The sequence below is a fragment of the Phocoena phocoena genome, chromosome 5, assembly GCF_963924675.1.
Source record: "Phocoena phocoena chromosome 5, mPhoPho1.1, whole genome shotgun sequence".
Classification (NCBI taxonomy): domain Eukaryota; kingdom Metazoa; phylum Chordata; class Mammalia; order Artiodactyla; family Phocoenidae; genus Phocoena; species Phocoena phocoena.
Window position 1 is genome coordinate 1,443,822 of NC_089223.1, and position 19,033 is coordinate 1,462,854.

The following is a 19,033-nucleotide window of genomic DNA, read 5'->3' on the forward strand; positions in this document are numbered from 1 at the left end:
GTGCTGTGTTATTTTGGAATCGCAATATGCTACTTTGAAAGAGATTTACTCTCAGTGCAAATTCATTACACTGTTTGCTTAATCTATTTTAATGACAGCCTTCAATATTTGACAGCAATTCAAAATCAGCATGCTCTTTTGCTGATCATACTTCTTAAATGTTAATCTGGTCGTTTTTATCTCCCAGTGAAAGCTCTTCGATGGCTCTCATAGTCTTCAGAATAAAATGAAAATAAACTCTTAAGCATGTTGTTCAACGTTCTTCATTATCTGGTTATACTCTCCTCCCTGGCTTCATCTTTTTCCATTTCCCTATGATGATCCAGCCATTGTGTTAAGTGGCAACACGTAACATAGTTTTATAAATATATCTGTTTGCCTCACTTTGGATCACTTTAGTGTAAGTACCATTTCTTACTAGTTTTGATATTTCAGTTGCTTCCACAATGTTTGACCCATAGTGAATACCCGAAACATGTTTTTATTGAAAGAAAAATAGAATTAAAATGAGCTATATGGTATTTCTTCAGCTTTAATTAGAGTAATTTTCTTACTAAAAATAAGTATTGTCTGATGTCACTGTTCTAATCATCTATCATTTCCACCTTCACGAACTTTCAATAACCAGGTTCTAGGTTTCAATAAGCTACAAAGAAAGCATAGGAAACTGAGTTGAATTAATTAGAATTAGTAAATAAAAGAAATTGAACACAAGAACGACAGAAAAATTTTTATCAAAGGTACAGTTAGTTGTTTTGTCTTGGTTTAAATAGTTTTCACTTGGGAGTATCAATTTTGACTAATGAGAACTTCATAAATGCTTATGGACATCTCTTATTGGCACTTGGTGATCTACATATGAGGTCAAAAAATGTCAAAAAAGCTACTGTTAGACCCAAACGGTCTACGAGGAATTCCAACTCGCCCAAGAACCGCCAAGAGTCGAGAGCCGCTGCAACACGCAAGAGGTTTATTAGGAGCCGATGCACCGGGGTTCCCTGAACCTCACGCAGGAGGCCGATGGGGAACCCCTAAAAGCGGAATCACATACTTTTTATAGGTTTATTTACTCATAGGGCGGGTATATTCTCACAATGATCGGGTAAATGTGGTGACTTTTGAATTCATTGGCTTAGGAACTTTTGTCCCACCTTCTGGCCGTTATAGTTGTTTGTTCATTGTGGCGGTTAGGGCGTATACCTGTTACGGGCAACTGGAAAATTACCCGCTGTCTGGCAAGTCCCCGTCAACTGAAAAACTCCAAGAATTGGTTTCGATAGGGAGAAGGAGTGGCGCACGATAGGGAGAAGAATTGGTTTCGATAGGGAGAAGGAGTGGCGCACGATAGGGAGAAGAATTGGTTTATGGGAACAAGTGAGGGGGTGGAAAGTCCCTAAAGGCCCCACATTCCCCCCCTTTTTTTTTTGTAACTAATTTCAATCATGGAATTTCAGTTTCTTTTTGCGAGTTTTGGTATTGTTGCCTTAGCATTAAAACTTGTACCGTACTAATGCGTTCTCTAATAAAGGCTATCAGGCGATTCAGAATGCATGGTCCAAAAGTTAAGAGCAACAATAAAATAATGAGGGGCCCTAACAAGGTGGAAACTAAAGTAGTAAGCCAGGGAGATTTATCAAACCATGATTGGAACCACCCTTTTTGATTTTTCCTTTTCTGTTGTCTTTTGTCCAGGCGCTCCCTAAGTTTGTCCATAGTTTTGGTAATAGCCCCAGAATGATCAATATAAAAACAGCATTCTTCTTTTAGTGCAGCACATAGTCCGCCCTCCTTAAGGAACAGCAGATCTAATCCCCTCCTGTTTTGCATTACCACCTCTGAAAGCGAGGTGAGGGATTCTTTTAACTGAGTTATGGAACTTTTTAACGCCCGGAGGTCAACATCTACAGCTTGTCTTAAGGCATCATAATAGTGGGGTTGTTGGATGAGGGCTGTTGTACCCGTTCCTACCCCGGCTGCCATTCCTAGTCCTAGGAGTACAGCCAGGGTGAGTGTTATGGGTTCCCTCTTAAACCTTCCTCTGCCCTCATACTTATCTAGAAAGGATGAATCTGAATGATAAATGAGTCTGGGGACCAGCTGAACTAACACACAAAAATCGGTTGAAGCTTTAAGGACCTCTAAAGAAATGCAGGGGGTCAATCCTGTGTTACATGCCCACCATCCATCCGGAGGAGGGAGGAGATACCCTGAGCCCTGTGGGAGGCTTAAATTGGCACAAAGATGTCGGTGGGACGAGGGGGGCGTTCCTACACATGTACCGTTTCCTAATACTGAGGCCAGGGTCAATTTACTATTTTCTTCTTGTTTCCATCGACATTGATCTGGAGTGTTAACATTATTATAATTAGAATTATATCCTATAGCATCATAATAAGGGGGAGGAGCAGCATAGCAAAGCCAACATGATTTGGTAGCCTCCGGGGTTGTGGCATTTAAAACCTCAAAAGCCGCCTGGACCAATGAGAGCATTCGGTCCCGGGGGGGGGGGCGGGGGGGGGGTTCTTGGGCTTGATTGTCATTCCTTTTGGCTCAAAAGTTTGGTTTCTTATCTCTGGTAACGCTGTGGGAGGGGCCAAAGGTAGCAAAGAGTGCCCTATCTCAGGGTTGGGGCCTATAGGAACTGGAGTAGGGGTTTCAATTTTTAGTTTGATGGTCATTAGTAATCCATCATCATATCCTTCTTTATAAAACCTGATTCCCCATGAATGGCCATTTATCCAGTTTTTTTATCTTTTTTTTTTTTCTGGTTCACTAAAAGAAATCTTAAGGGGATGGCACCATTTAGTACATTCAGGCCTATAAGTTAAGGGGTTGGTTGGGTGTGTATAATTGGCTGTCACCTTAATAAAGTCCCAGCCAGAGGTGGGCTTCCAATAGGTGTCTCCTGTGGTTTCATATCCCCAGCTTTTGCAATAAAAGTTTCCAGTTCCTCCATATTTATAATTAAGGGACCTGTGGCGATGGAACCCGGGGCATATGTAGAAAGCAGGAGCTCTGAGCCCAGTCCTCCGAATCCCGTTTTTGCAACCCTTTCCGGAGGAATCAGCTCTAGTTGATAAAATTTTTGGAACATTATGTTGATCATAATAGTCTTTTAAATCCCAACCGGGAGCCCCTATGGCCAGTTTACAAACATCAGGAAAAAGGTTTGGCCACCAGGTCCAAGGAGCAGCAGTATGGCTAACAGACCATATTACATCTCCAATTTGGGAGATTACCTGCCAGGTTAAACGCTGGGGCAGGTGAGGACTAAAATTACTCACAGTCAGTAGGGGTAACAAAGTTAAAGTTATAAGTCTGATGATCGCAGAAGCTTGAGCTTGAGCGGGTTGCTGGTCTTTTGGGCTCGCCATTCCGATGTTGCAGATGCTGGCGCGGCCTTCACGTGTGAAGCGTGGATCCACGCAGCGATGCCGTCTACCTTTATAGCCGTGGGGGTGGTGAGCAGGACGATGTATGGTCCTTTCCACCGAGGCTCTAGAGTCTGGGTTCGGTGCCGACGGACGTACACGGAATCTCCGACTTGGAAGGGATGAGCCTCTGCTGGTGTTCCTGGTCGGTAAGCCTCTGCCAGCTGGGACCACACCTCCTTTTGGACCAACTGGAGTCCCAACAGCCTAGCATATAAGTCAGTGTTATTCTGGCAGTCAGGACTTAATTTCTCCCTTAGCGTAAAAAGAGGAGGTGGGGCCCCGTATAGTATTTCAAATGGAGTAAGATAATAGCGGGAGGGGGTATTTCTAGCCCGGAATAGGGCTAAGGGAAGGAGCACCGTCCAATCTGTACCGCCAGTCTCTATGGACAATTTAGTTAGGGTCTCTTTTAGAGTTTTATTTATTCTGTCTACCTGTCCTGAACTCTGGGGTCTATAGGCACAATGTAATTTCCAATCAGTCCCCAGGTATTTGGCCACACCCTGACTTACCTGGGCGATGAAGGCGGGACCATTATCTGATCCTATTACCTTTGGTGCCCCAAACCGGGGGAAAATTTCTTCTAAGATCTTTTTGGCCACCATAGTAGCTGTCTTCTTCTTCGTCGGGAAAGCTTCTACCCATCCTGAGAAGGTATCTATAAAAACTAGAAGATACCTGTTACCGTACCTTCCAGGGCGTATTTCAGTGAAGTCGACCTCCCAATAGGCTCCTGGGCGGTCTCCTCTGAGCCTTTTTCCGACCTCAAGTTTTCCTTTATGGGAGTTTACCTGTTGGCATGGAATGTACTCTCGTGCAATCTGCTCAGCTAATTTAGTTAGTCCAGGGGTATCATAACCTGTCTTGTGTAGTAGGGACACCATCTTTTTGGTTCCCAAGTGTGTCCATCTGTGAATCTGTTGTAGCATGGATTTTGCTTGTTGAGGAGATAATGTTCCTTTAGTTATGGCTGGGGTACTTGTTTCCCTATCATTTGGTTTCCCAGGACTCTCATCTGACAGTTCTAGTATGATTTCCCGTAGAGCCACTTCTCGTGCCACCCTATCTGCCATGTTGTTGCCTCTTGTCACCGGGGTATTGTCCTTCTGGTGTCCGGGGCAATGAATGATGCTGACTTTAGTGGGGAGCATGAGGGCAGCTAGCAGTGCCACTATTTCTTCTTTGTTTTTAATTTCTTTGCCCGCCGAGGTGAGCAACCCTCTTTGTTGGTAAATGGCCCCATGGACCTGGGCGGTAGCAAATGCATATCTACTGTCCGTATAGATGTTTACCTTTTTGTTTTCTGCTAGTTCCAATGCTCTAGTCATGGCGATTAGTTCAGCCCGTTGGGCTGATGTCCCTTGCGGTAATGTGGCTGCCCAGATGACCTCTTTCCCGTCTACCACGGCAGCTCCCGCCCGACGCTTACCTTCCTCTAGGAAACTGCTTCCGTCAGTAAACCAGGTAACGTCGGCGTTGGGGAGGGGCTTATCCATCAAGTCTGGTCTGCTACCGTGTGCTGCAGCCAGTACTTCCTGACAATCATGGATGACGGTAGTGCTTTTCAGGTCAGGGTCGGGTAGCAAGGTGGCCGGGTTGAGTCCTGTGGCTGAGGTAAACTTAATATGATCTGAGTTTAACAGCAGGGCTTGGTAATGAGTCATCCTGGCATTTGTTAGCCATCTGTCGGGTGGCTGGCGAATTACACTTTCTAATGCATGGGGGGCTGTTATCGTTAGGTTCTGCCCCAAAGTCAGTTTGTCAGCATCTTTGACCAAAGCGGCCACCGCGGCGATTATTTTTAAACAGGCGGGCCATCCTGCTGCCACAGGATCCAATTTCTTTGATAGGTACGCAACCGGGCGATTCCAGGGGCCCAGTTTTTGAGTTAGTACTCCCTTTGCAATACCTTTATTCTCGGCCACGTACAGATGAAAAGGCTTAGTGATCCTTCCCCCGTTCCTTTTTTTAGGGCATTCTCTTGCCCAATGACCTTTTTCTTTACAGTAGGCACATTGGTCCTTGTCTAATGGCCGCCTTCTATCCGTTGTTCGCCCTTCCTGTCTATTTCTGTCTCTACTGTTTCCTCCTCTGGCTACAGTGGCCAGTATCTAACTCAAATGTCTTTCTTGCCTCTTATCTCATCTTACTTTACGAGCCTCTTGTTCCTTCTGCTTTCTTTCTTCTCTTTTTTCTTCTGTCTCCCTCTTATTATATACCTTATCTGCCTCTTTTACTAAGTCCTGAAGGGAGAAACCTTGTAGGCCATCCAGCCTTTGTAACTTCTTTCTAATATCAGGGGCCGCCTGGTCAATAAAGGCCATTGCTATGGTGGCCTTATGTTCCTCAGAGGTTGGATCATAAGGAGTGAATCGTCTAAAAGCCTCCATTAAGCGTTCTAGGAACACGGTTGGCGATTCCTGGGGCCCCTGAGTTACCTCTCTTACCTTAGCCAAATTCGTGGGGCGCCTGGCCGCTCCATGGAGACCCGCCACCAGAGCCTGGCGATACATTTTCAGGTGCTCCTTACCTTCCAGGGTATTAAAGTCCCAATTCGGCCTGACGAGTGGAAAACCGGCATCAATCTCATTAGGCAACTGGGTAGGTTGTCCATTGGCGCCTAACACATTCTTTCTAGCCTCCAGGAGAACCCGTTGCCTCTCCTCAGTTGTGAGGAGAGTCTGGAGGAGCTGTTGACAATCATCCCAGGTGGGTTGGTGGGAGAAGACAAGAGACTCTATTAGAGCAGTAAGAGCCTGTGGGTTTTCAGAGAAAGTAGGGTTATGCATCTTCCAATTATAAAGATCTGCAGAGGAAAAGGGCCAGTATTGAAGGGGCCTATTCCTGTGGTTATCGGGGGGGCCATATTCTCTAAGGGGTAAAGCAGTAGAATCCGGGGAAACAGCCCTCCGGCTTCTGGTGCCCGCCGAGGGACCCCCCCTTTCCGCCATAACAGGTGGCCCTACTGGTGCGGAGGGTTGTGAAGCTGGGGGTCCTAGGGGCGACATGGGATTTAGGGCCGGAGGATAAGGAGGTGGGGAATCTAGAAGAAGCAAATCAGACTGCAGGTCAGGATATATTGCCTTTGGCGGGTCCGGGGCAGCAGATGACTTTTCCGTGTCTGGGGTTTTCTTCAGGGCCAATATCTCCGATTGTGCTGGAGCGCATGCAGACGTGCCTGTTGAGGAAACAAAGGCCAGACCCACGGAGGCGGGGAGAGAACTAGATCTTCCCAGACCAGGATATATGGTATCTGGTCTGGGTGTCCGTGGGATCCTGTGTTAAAGACCCTAGACTTGACTAGCCCAACCTTATCTAACAAAAAAGATCCTTCGGGTGGCCACCCTGTCTGAAATGTAGGCCACTCAGAGGTACACAGCGTTTGCCATTTTCCTTTCCTTACTTCTACCGAAAGGTTGTGGGCCCTAGCCCTAACTTCGGTCCAGTGGCTTAGGGTAAGAGAAAGAGGAGTCGTCATAGTTTGTCCCATTGTCGTCCGTCAAAAGAAGATAATAGTACAGAAAAACAATAAAATTTCAAAAGACACACATTGATATTGCCGCCGCGAACTTAAACCCGAAACCAACTCAAATTCAGATGGCAGCTTATATAACCTGCCAGAACCAGCCGCCGCGAACTTAAACCCGAAACCAACTCAAATTCAGATGGCAGCTTATATAACCTGCCAGAACCAGATGAAGGGGAGACAAAATTTGTTTCTCCTTCCAGATGGACCACCAGGGCGTCCCCCGGGGCCCGTGGACACCAGCTTTCGGCACGTCTGCCTAGCCAGGAGTCCAATACAGATTCCACAGCAAGCCGGTTCGCACGGCTTTTTCCTAATGGCGGCTAGCAACAAACAAACGACAAACAAACAGACAATTGGGCTCGAGCCTACCTGATACCTCCGACTCCCGATGTTCTTGTGACCCAGGGGCGAGTGGGGATCCCGGACGAGCCCCCAAATGTTAGACCCAAACGGTCTACGAGGAATTCCAACTCGCCCAAGAACCGCCAAGAGTCGAGAGCCGCTGCAACACGCAAGAGGTTTATTAGGAGCCGATGCACCGGGGTTCCCTGAACCTCACGCAGGAGGCCGATGGGGAACCCCTAAAAGCGGAATCACATACTTTTTATAGGTTTATTTACTCATAGGGTGGGTATATTCTCACAATGATCGGGTAAATGTGGTGACTTTTGAATTCATTGGCTTAGGAACTTTTGTCCCACCTTCTGGCCGTTATAGTTGTTTGTTCATTGTGGCGGTTAGGGCGTATACCTGTTACGGGCAACTGGAAAATTACCCGCTGTCTGGCAAGTCCCCGTCAACTGAAAAACTCCAAGAATTGGTTTCGATAGGGAGAAGGAGTGGCGCACGATAGGGAGAAGAATTGGTTTCGATAGGGAGAAGGAGTGGCGCACGATAGGGAGAAGAATTGGTTTATGGGAACAAGTGAGGGGGTGGAAAGTCCCTAAAGGCCCCACACTACTTAGTAGAAATTAGCTTCTACTAATGTTTTTTAGAGTCTATCTATATCTAAGTATCTATCATTTATTCTTACCAATTCTATTTTCTGTTCAATACTGTGTTTTGACTTCAAATGTATTTATTTTAACATTCCATATAGGTAATTTACTATGACTCATTTGCATGAAGCAGGGTATGAAAATGAAAAGACCTAGATTTCAAACCTGGCTCTAACACAGAAACAAATGAAATCCGATACCTGCTTCCAGTGTCAGAGACACAGCTCATAAAGCTTCTGGTGTAAGGTAGCTGATCCATGCTTGTTCTGGGTCCCTGACCTTCCCCCCCGACCCCCCGACCCCATTTTCCCATGAGCTCCATCTTACTCATTGAAGATGGCAAACTGAAGCCTTAGGCTCTGAAGTTCTCTCTCTCTCTCTCTCTCTTTTTTTTAAACGCTCTCCTTTCTTTGCTTCCATGAATTTCATTTCCTTATCAGTTTTAACAATTTCCCCGTCATTCTTCCTCTAAGTGTGAGCGTCCCCACAGACAGGCTGCACGTCTTATTCTGTATTTTCCCTCAGGGTATCGGTCGGCATTGTGCCTGATATTACCTCTGCTTCCCTGACTTTCTCCTAAGCACTGGCTTGCTCTCTCAACCTCAGTGCCCCTGAAATAAAACACTTCATCCTTCTTCCCACCATTGCACTTCTTCTGTTCCATCTTCCTGAAAATATACCAATGGCCACCTACTCATCCAAGTTCAAAAACTGCGAGCTGTCTTTGAGCGCTTTTCACTATCCTCCACATTTAATCAGTTCTCTGTATCAACTGCATTGTCAGAATCCTGTCACTCATGAATCTGTCTTATGCATTCCAGGTGCTATGACCAAAGTCCAGGTGTTATGATAGGTCTGAAATGGTTCCCTCCACCTTCAGAATAAGAGAAGAAATCAATATGCCCGCCCCGCCCCCATCCCGCAAATGCATGTGTTGTAGCTCCAACCCCTGGTACCTCCGAATGTAGCCATATTTGGAGATAAGGTCTTCAAGAGATGATTAAGGAACAGCCCTCATCCAACAGGACTGGTGTTCTTATAAGAAGCAGAGGAGACACCAAGGATGTGTACAACACGGGGATGGCCGTGAGGCCAGGAAGCAAGAGGGCCGCCATCAGCAAGCCACGCAGAGACACCTCAGAGCAAACCCTGGTGGGGTGGTGGTCTTAGCCTTCCAGCCCCAGAACTGTGAGAAGATGCATTTCTGTTGTTTACGTCACCCGGTCTTTGTAACTTTGTTGTGGCAGCTGCAGCAAACTAATACAGCACTGACCTTGGGTCAAGGACGTTTCAATACACAGGTGTCCTAATGCTGTCCCTCCAGTGCATAATAAGGCTGATCACGTGAGGAGAGAAAAGAAAGGTCTAGCAAAAGGAGCAAGCGCGATTGCAGATGGAGAGTTTCAGAGGCGGGATGCTGTTTCCCACGACTTTGTCTTCGTTTAACACCAAAGTTTATTGTCAATTACTTAGCTTTGGGGAGAAGGTTCTTATTTTCAAATGTTGGAAAGTGTTATGTTTAGTGCTGGGGTTGATAGGAAGGGAGCAGCTGGAGGTAAGGGAAAGGGAGAGGGGAAGGCAGCCTCACGGCTCCTGGATACATGAAAGATGCTGAGAGTCGAAGCAAGGTGATGCAGCTGGTGGTGGACGGGAGGAGAGATGGAGAGGAAACGTTTGCTGTTAGCTGAGTGGAGGAGAAAAGCAAAGTTCTCATGATGGGTAGGTTTGTTGAATGAACGTCGAGTGAATGCTGCCTTCTGTTTTGTCCCCTGTTGAGGGTGAGTAGGGAGCCGGGTGATGGAAGTTCGAGGACCATGGAGAATGAATGAAATAACCATGGAAACCAGAGCAAACGTAATAAGATTGATGAGCACATAAAGGGCCCGTCTACTATAAATGCCATTAAAGCTGTTCTGTTAAGTAATTAATCCGTCCACTCAGTTTTGGAGAAAGCAGGTCGTGGGCTTCACGCAGGGTTGGAATTTTGTCAAGGAAGGGTAGCAGAAGGACAATCGGAGTGTAGTGCAGGATATCGATATGAAAGTTATTCCTTGAAACTTCCCAACCACAGTTCCCATCGTCCTGTCAGCCACTGAAATGAAATAAAACAAACCAAACACACAAGCCAAGAATAACTTCCCTGTCGTGCCTGTTTTTGGCCATCGGCACACTTGGTTCTGCGACCCTCATCCTACCATGGTCCATCGTGCATCCTTAAGTCTGTGTCATCGATGTCTCTCTTATTCTCTGGACTCTTTATTTCCTGAGACACTACCTACCAACAACTTCCTCAGTGTCTTCTTGCTTCTTGTCTGTCCCAACACTGTCTCCAGATGCCTGTTCAAGTGATCACTCTATAAAACAAATCCGATTACGTAATTCCCTTCTCTTAAGACGCTTCCCAGCTTTATTTCAACCTGTAAAATAAGCATCATTGTAAATGAGGCCCTTACTTGTCTGGTCCATGAACCCCTCCAGCTTCATTTTCTGTCATTCTCTCTCTTCCCTGAATCACAAATTCTTTATGTTCCAGAAAAATATAACTCTGTGGAAAAACGTCCACACCATGTATTGTGTATCTATGTCTCCACACCCACCTTTCCACTTGTTAGGAATTCCCTTTGGTCAATCTGGCACACTGATTCTCTAAAACCCAACTCAGACATGATCTCAATGAGAGATTGTAATCTTCTCCCTTCCCTCAGGCTGTTAATCACTCCCTCCTCAGGGAGCCATGAATACCTCATACATGAGTCTTCTGTCGTAATGATAAAACCCTGGCATTGGCAGGCAGATTCTTAACCACTGCGCCACCACGGAAGCCCCCAAAGTAAATCTTTTTAAAAACATATACACCACCACGAAGCTCCACTCACCATAAAATCTGAAGAGAATATTCCAGCAATATTGCTTTTTATCATTAAAATATTGTCTCTGCCCACCCCCCACCTCCCCCACCCCACTTCTTTGGAATAATTATTTTGGTGACTATGGCTCTAATCCCTGTCTCCAAGAAGGAACACATGATTCTGAGAAGAAAGTCATGCATCCAGGGCTTTTCAAATGATCTTTTGAGAGATGGGTCATGAAAATACAAAGACATAACTAATATAATAATAAAATAAAGCCATACACTCCGACATGCCAAAAAACCAAATCCACGGGCTTCCCTGGTGGCGCAGTGGTTGAGAGTCCGCTGGCCGATGCAGGGGACACGGGTTCGTGCCCCGGTCCGGGAGGATCCCACATGCCGCGGAGCGGCTGGGCCCGTGAGCCATGGCCGCTGAGTCTGCGCGTCCGGAGCCTGTGCTCCGCAACGGGAGAGGCCATAGCAGTGAGAGGTCCGCGTACCGCAAAAAAAAAAAAAAAAAAAAAAAATCCACGGCAAGCTAAAGTTGTTCTTAATGATAACGTGATGAGCTTAATTTGTTTGGTGAGGATGATTTTAAATCTTATTTTAAAACCATAATAATTTGATACACACCACAGTTTTATCTCTATAGCTTACTTTTAATATTTGTACAACCATTATACATTCACTTACTAATTCTAAAAAATAAATTGCTGAAATAGGAAGCCAGTTCTTGGTCATCATCTGTCATATCATAGACATAAATTGTAAATGGAGTTTACTGGTATGGCAACTAGAAAGCACTTCCAACAAAGACATAGATTTAGAATCCATGCAATGTGCCTTTTTGGAACTTCCAGTTGATGTAGCTTGGTATTAGAAAACTTAGAGGAATAAATTCTTCATATTGTCCATAGATAATACTTCTCTAATATTAATTGTTTACCTAGGTCTTAAAAGAAAGAGGTAATAAGCAAAAGAAATGAACATTGGCACTATTTACAAGTTTCTAAAAGACAGGTTTTGGGTTGCTTTCTAAACTGACGTGACACATCTGCTCTGGTTACCGGGGAAGACAGCTGTTGTTCAGGACACTTAAGGCATGAACTCCTGGAGGAGAGCATGAGATCTTCCCAGACTTGCAGCACTGCTGATGGGCACCTTCAGAGCTGGTCAAAAGAGGCTACTATTTGTTCAGACTTGGTAAAAACTGAAAATACTTTTGGCAGAGATTCTGTTTCACTGGGAGATTTGCGGGCCTGAGTGACTGGCCATCTGCTTCTGCCCCAGGAACTGTCATCACTGCTTCGGAGAAGCATCTGGCTTTGAGCAGTAGGAACGAGCTGGTTTATCACATGCTAACTGAAAAGCAGAAGAATGAAAGACTCAACACACACAGAAAAGGCAGGAATGAGCGAGAGAGGGCACGAGAGAGACAGAAGCATGATGTGAAAAAAATATGTATGTTTATGTTAAAATGTTTATATATATATTTTAAAATAACTGGGAAAATTTAATTATGGGCAGAATTTAGGTGATACTAAGGGATTCTTCATTTTGTTAGGTGTGAAAATGACATTGTGGTAATGTGTGAAGGTGTCTGGTTTCCAGAGATGCATATGGGAGCAAGTATTGAAATAACATGACGACGCCTTTAACTACCTTTAAAAAGACACAGATAAAGCAAATGCTCAATTATTGATAACTGTTTTACGATGGCTATATGGGGGATCGCTGCACTGTTTAAATTCCAGGTCTATGTCTTTCTAACTGTAACCTTATTTACACTAACTCTTCTAGACAGAAAAGTGGCTTCAATACAACTTTCTGCCCCTATTGAAAAAAAACAAAACAGAATAAATAACTCGCACAAACTGATCTGTGGATGACAGTTGCTTCATAATATCTATCTGGATGTTAAGAGCTTTGGTGAAAATCAGTGATTTTGATATCGTTGATATTGGACTAGCCTTGATAACGAAACTGTGTACAAACTCCTGTGTCCTTGATGTTTTGAAGTAAAAGGCTGGGTCAAGAGCTAAGGATTAGGAATATGAAGATGTAGAAACAAAGGTTAGCTGTTGGGCTTGGAAACTGGTAACAATTTAGACTATAAACAAGCCACATAGCAGAATCACTGAACTCCCAGTTCCCTGAAAGATACAGATAAATGTCCGACACACAGTCCTAGGTTGTTTTTATAGGAAGCAGACCCACCAGAGGAAAAGTGCTGACTGTAAGAACGCAGACCCTAGACCATTTGAAACCAGAAGGTTGATGATGCCTGAAACCTCACCTTGATGCCAAACCAATCCAAGAATCATGCACGAGCTGATTGCACACCCTGCAGCCCCTCCCTCACGTGGCCTTTAAAACCCTTCCCTGAAAGCCATCAGGGAGTTCAGGTCTTTTGCGCGTGAGCTGCCCATTCTCCTTGCTTTTGCCCTGCGATAAACGCTGTACTTTCCTTCACCACAACCCAGTGTCAGTAGTTTGGCTTTTCTGCACACGGGCAAGTGGACCCAAGTTTACTTTGGTGACGATAACACTAAATAATCGTTAAGCTCACTTGCTTTTTCCTAATGCATATTCTTAAAGTCTGGTAATAGTATCATGTCATTAACAAAGAGGTGAGTAATCCTTCCTCTTCTTTTGCTAAGGACTTAGGACATAATTTATCTAAAAGCTGTATCATATAATGTCACTGCTTTTATAGTGAATATTCTGGCAAAACATTAAAATCTTGAAAACCATACACCTCCAATCACAGATAGGTCCTCTCTGTGGGGTAAGGGCTCTGGTGGATTAACAGAAGTTACAGTGGCCTTTGATGGTTCGGAACTGTTTCCTCAATTGGATGAGACAGAATATAATACTCAAATTCCTAAACAGGAGTTTCTTACTCATATTTCTACTTTTATTTTCTCAAAATTACATCACAGTTAATGTGTTTTGGCTGTATATAAATGTTATTTTGGATGTCATTAGCTACTATTAAATATAAAATTTACAGCCACACAAAAATATTTTTAGTGCCCAGCTTCCAAAATCAGACATACTTAGGTGCACAGCTCTCTCAATCATTTATTAGGAATGTTATTAACAAACTTGGGCAAAGTTATATGATGCCTTTGGATCTTTATCTATGAATGGTAATGAGAAGAGTATTGCCTTCACAAAGGTGGAGAGGAGATAATAAGTTCATGCTGCACCTGGAAAATAGTACACCCTCAATCACTGAAAATGATCATTATTATTATTGCTATCATATGGAACAGAAAGAAAAGTTAAGTGAAAAACAATTCACATATTCATCAATCTTTAGGACCAACCTGACGTTGGAAGTAAAATTCTGGATCTACTACTAGAACAGCCTCTTTTACTTCAACTTCCTAAACTGTAGCCAGAATTCTGTACAAGCCAAGTCTATGTCTAAAAAATAAGCTGTTTTAACTCATGTGCAACTAAAACTGGAGTTTTAATGTTCTCATATGACATAAAGGTGAAGTACTCCTATCTCTTCCCCTTCAACTCTATTATCCTGGAGAAACAAATTCCTTCTCTGAGCCTCTGGTTTGTCATAGATAATAAGTGTATTAAAATAACTTGCAGTCAGAGCAGAAATACATGAAATAGAGACCAAAAATAAAAACCAATAGAAAAGATCGATGAAACTAAGACCTGCTTTTTTGAAAAGATAAACAAAATTAATAAACCTTTAGCCAGATTTATCAAGAAACAAAGAGGGCCCAGTAAATAAAATTAGAAATGAAAGAGAGGTTACAACTGATATCACAGAAATACAAACAACCATAGGGGAATACTATGAACAGTTATATGCCAATAAATCGAACAACCTAGAAGAAATGGGAATTCTTAAAAACATACAATATTTCAAGGCTGAATCAGGAAGAAAGAGAAAATCTGATCAGACCAGTTACTAGTAGTGAAATCAAATCAGTTATCAAAAAACTCCAAACCAAAAAAAAAGATAGCTTCACAGGGGAATTCTACCAAATGTTGAAAGAAGAGTTAAAACCTATTCATCTCAAACTATTCCAAAAAAGTGAAGAGGAAGGAACACTTCCTAACGTATTCTTAGAGGCCAACATTATACTGAAACCAAAACCAGGAAAAGATACTACAAAAAAAGAAAACTACAGACCAATGTCCCTGATGAACATAGATGCAGAAATCTTCAACAAAATATTATCAAACCAAATTCAACCATACATCAAAAGGATCATACATCATGATAAAGTGGGACTTATTCCAGGGATGCAAGGATAGTTCAATATCCACAAATCATTCAATATGATACACCACATTAACAAAACAAAGAAAAAACACATGATCATCTCAATAGATGTGAAAAAACATTTGACAAAATTAAAAATCCATTTGTGATAAAAACTCTCAACAAATTTGGTACAGAGGAAACATATCTAAACATAATAAGGGCCACTTATGACAAACCCACAGCTAACCTCATACTCAATGACAAAAAGATCAGAGCTTTTCCTCTAAGATCAGGAACAAGACGAGAATGCCCACTCTTGCCACTTCTATTTAACAAAGTATTGAAAATCCTAGCGCAGCAATCAGACAAGAAGAAGAAATGAAAGACATCCAAGTTGTAAAGGAAGAAGTAAAACTGTCACTATTTGCAGATGACATGGTACCATATATAGAAAACCTAAAAGACCCCACCACAAAACTATTAGAACTAATTAATGAATTCAGAAATTTGCAGGATACAAAATCAGTATACAGAAATCTGTTCCATTTCTATACAGCAATAATGAAATATCAGAAAGAGAAATTGAGAAAACAATCCCATTTACAATCCATCAAAAAGAATAAAATACCTAGGAATGCTTTCTTTAACCAAGAAAGTGGAAGATCTGTACTCTGAAAACTGTAAGACACTGATAAAAGTAATTGAAGACAATACTAATAAATAGAAAGATACACAGTATTCATATATTAGAAGAATTAATATTGTTAAAATATATTTTCTACCCAAAGCAATCTACAGAATCAGTGCCACCCCTGTCAAAGTACCCATGCCGTTTTTCACAGAATTTTATAATCCTAAAATTTGTATGGAATCACAAAAGATCCCAAATAGCCAAAGCAATCTTGAGAAAAAAGGACAAGGCTGGAGGTACCACACTCCCATATTTGAAATGATATTACACAGTTATAGTAATCAAAACAGTATGGTGCTAGCACAAAAACAGACACATAGGTCAATGGAATAAAATAGAGAGCCTAGAAATAAGCCCATATGTACATGATCAATTAATACGACAAAGGAGGCAAGAATACACAATGAGGAAAAGACAGCCTCTTTGATAAGTGGTGCTGGGAAAACTGGACAGCTACATGTAAAAGAATGAAACTAGAACATTTTCCCATACCAGATACAAAAATAAACTGAAAATGGATTAAAGACTTAAAATGTAAGCCCTGAAACCATAGAATTCTGAGAAGAAAACTTAGGCACTATGCTCTTTGACTTTGGTCTTAGCAATATTTTTTGGATCTGATTCCTCTAGCAAAAGCAACAAAAGCAAAAATAAATAAATGGGACACAAACTAAAAAGCTTTTGCACAGCAAAGGAAACCATCAACAAAACGAAAAGGGAACCTACCGAAGGGAAGAAGATATTTGCAAATATGTCCAATAAGGGGTTAATATCCAAAATATATAAAGGACTCATACAACTCAATATGAAAACAAACAAGCAAACAAACAACCCAATCAAAAAATGGGCATAAGATCCGAATAGGCATTTTTCCAAAGAAGACACACAGATGGCCATCAAACACATGAATAGACGCTCAACATCACTCATCATCAGGGAAATGAAAATCAAAACCACAATTAACTATCACCTCACCTGTCAGAACGGCTGTCTTCAAAAAAGACAAGAAGTAACAAGTGTTGGCAAGAATGTGTAGAAAAGGGAACCCTCCTACACTTGGTGGGAATGCAAATTAGTGCAGCCACTATGCAAAACAGTATGATGGTTCCTCAAAATTTTTAAATTGAACTACCACATGACTCAGAAATTCCACTTTTAAGTATTTATCTGAAGAAAATTCGAAAAGATACATGCACCCCAATGTTCATAGCAGCATTATTCACAATAGCCAAGGTATGAAAACAACTTGTGTCCATTTTATACGGCTTTAGTGATTCTGCTCAATTTAAGTGCGCTTAAAAGGTCAGGCTTTGAGAAATTGGAAATAAGACTCCGAGATGAAGTTAGATGCCAGGAGACTAGGCAGACGATGAAGGCACAGAAAATGTATGTTACCCGCTTTGGCCCAAGAAGGTCATTTGTTAGTCTATTGTTGGTTTTTGTTGTTGTTGTTTGTTTGTTTTGTTTTGTTTTTTCAAACTAATGGTCAGAAATAGACCCTAAACGATTCCAGCTCCTTGAAAAGGTTTTCCTTCTGATCCAACCCTGCCCTCACCACCCCCGCCCGCATCGTCTCCAGCCCCTGGCGGGGACCACATTCTCCCGCTAGACGTGGGAGGGGATGCTCGCGCGGCCGGGACACCCCTGCCCTCCCCGGCCCCAACTCCGTCCCCAACTCCGTCCCCATCTCCGTCCCCATCAACTCCGTCCCCATCTCCATCCCCATCTCCGTCACCAACTCCGTCCCCATCAACTCCATCTCCATCATCTCCGTCCCCATCAACTCCGTCTCCATCATCTCCGTCCCCATCAACTCCATCCCCATCTCCGTCCCCATCTCCATCCCCAACTCCGTCCCCATCTCCGTCCCCACCTCCGTCCCCATCTCCGTCCCCAACGCCGTGCCCCTTTCCGTCCCCAACGACGTCCCCGCTCAGTTCCGCGGCCGCGCAGCGTCCCGACCGCACAGGCGCGGACCACACGGCGCAGGCTCGGCGGCCGGAGCAGGCGCGTCAGCCCATCTCGGGGACGCGGGGACGGGGACGCGGGGACGGGACGCAGCCGCTCCCCCGGCACCGGCGCGTCCGGCCAGAGCGCGCGTCCTCCGGGGCTGCGGGCGGGGCGCCAGGGTAGGTCGGCTCCGGGGGGAGGGGCGGCGCGGGGGTCCGGGATGAGCATCCCTGCGGCGAGGCCGGGCCGGGGCGCGGGGCGCCGCGGCGGCGGAAGGCGGAGGCGCAGCGCCTCCCGCGAGTCCGCGGTGGGGGTGAGCTTGGCCGCAGGGGTGCAGTCGGCGGCGTTTGGTCTGCGGGGCCCGTCAGCCCCTGCCGCTGCCCGCTTCGGGAGGTGTGGGCGGACGCAGAAGCACAGGGTGGCATCTCTCTCTCCGCCCTTCAGACCTCCAGGACGGCCTCGGGCTTCCTGGCGCCGGGAGGGAAGGCGGGCGCAGTCCGTGCGGCCGTGGGCACAGGTGTCGGGGCCGGATGCCGCCGCTGGCTGGGGTGCGGGGCAGGGAGTCCAGTGCTGCGAGGTGACCGCGGGCAGCTGTGGGCCTGGTGAGCCCCTCCGTCGTCTTCGGGGGAGAGGACCAGGGAGGCGTCCCCTCCTGCTTGCTTAGGGCTGATAAGGAGAAATGTGAGAAGATCAGACTTCCTGGGAGGAAGAGAGATGAAAAACGTGACACAGGAGAAGCCAAATTATGAGGGGGAGCTGGGACTTCCGTGAACGCTGAGGAGTAGACCGGTCTCTTCCTGTGCAGGAAACAGTGAAGGAGACACTGTTTATGGTTTGGGAATTAAAGATGCGGAAGAGGTCAAAATACTACAGGGTTTAGGTGGTGCTTAAAGGTTTGTTTGTTTTAATGCATCAGGCAAGAATGTAGTTCTTCTGGAGCATGGAAAATGTTATTAAAATACAGCTAAGAAGAGTATTTGGAGAAGGCTGACTATATTTGCTATTTTATTTCATACAATGTTGCCTAGAATTTCTGGAGTCAGAAATCATCACTTGAATGATAAATGTCAGTATCACGTGAGTGGGAAAGCCAAAAGCTAACTTAAATCAATGAGCACCTTTTTTGGGTAAAAGGTAACTTGCGAACTTAATGTACATAAATAAAAACAATGAATTTAGACAGTGAAACTCTTTGATAATAGTTTTTTTTTCCTTTTTCTCTATCAGTCCTTTAATACTTAGAATTATCTTTTCTTCGAGAATAGTTTTATTGTTTCTGAAAAAATATACATGCGAAAGTCAAAGAACAGAGGAAATTTAAAAAACAGAACATTGATTTA